Raw genomic sequence first — 824 nt, forward strand, 5'->3', positions numbered from 1 at the left:
CACGGTTTGACCGGGGGTTCGGGTCGGTCTCTCGGAGTTCACGAAGCGCACCCCATGACCATAATAACTCCGGCGCGCGACCCGGCGCCGTGTCACGTCTTCGAGACGTCCCGGAGCGCTTCGCGGGACGCGCTGCCGAGCGTAGTGACCGTGCGACTCGCTGGACGGTGGTGCGGGGGGGGTGGGGGGGGGGGGACGTTCTCTGTCCGTCGGGAAGAGTGGGAAGGCCCCCGTTTGCCTGTGGAGCCTCAGGCATCTGCTATGTTGGGTTGTCCTCTGGTGGCAACTTTGGGCAGAGCAGCACACGGCAAAAAATGTCCCTCACGGGAACAGGAGGAGGCCATTCAGCCCCGCGAGCCTGTTCCGCCATTCTGGTAGGTCGCGGAGTCCTGCGGCTCAGCCCCCGAGAGGGAGCGAGAGAGTGAGAGAGAGAGAGAGAGAGACCCGGGTTCGATTCGCGGGTCGGTCAGGTCAGGACAGCGCGAAACCTGAGGCAAGTTTCCTTACTACACACACACACACACACACACAGACACACACACACATACACACAACACACACACATACACATACAGACACACACACACATACACAGGCACACACAAACACACATACACAGGCATACACACACACAGTCACATACACACACATACACACACACATACACACAGACACACACACACACATACAACACACACACAGACATATACACACACACACACACACATACACACACACACACACACAACATACACACACACACACACACACACACAACATACACACACACAGACACATACACAGGCACACACACACGCACAGAC

This window comes from Callorhinchus milii, unplaced genomic scaffold (assembly GCF_018977255.1).
Source record: "Callorhinchus milii isolate IMCB2004 unplaced genomic scaffold, IMCB_Cmil_1.0 Scaffold29, whole genome shotgun sequence".
In the NCBI taxonomy this organism is placed as follows: domain Eukaryota; kingdom Metazoa; phylum Chordata; class Chondrichthyes; order Chimaeriformes; family Callorhinchidae; genus Callorhinchus; species Callorhinchus milii.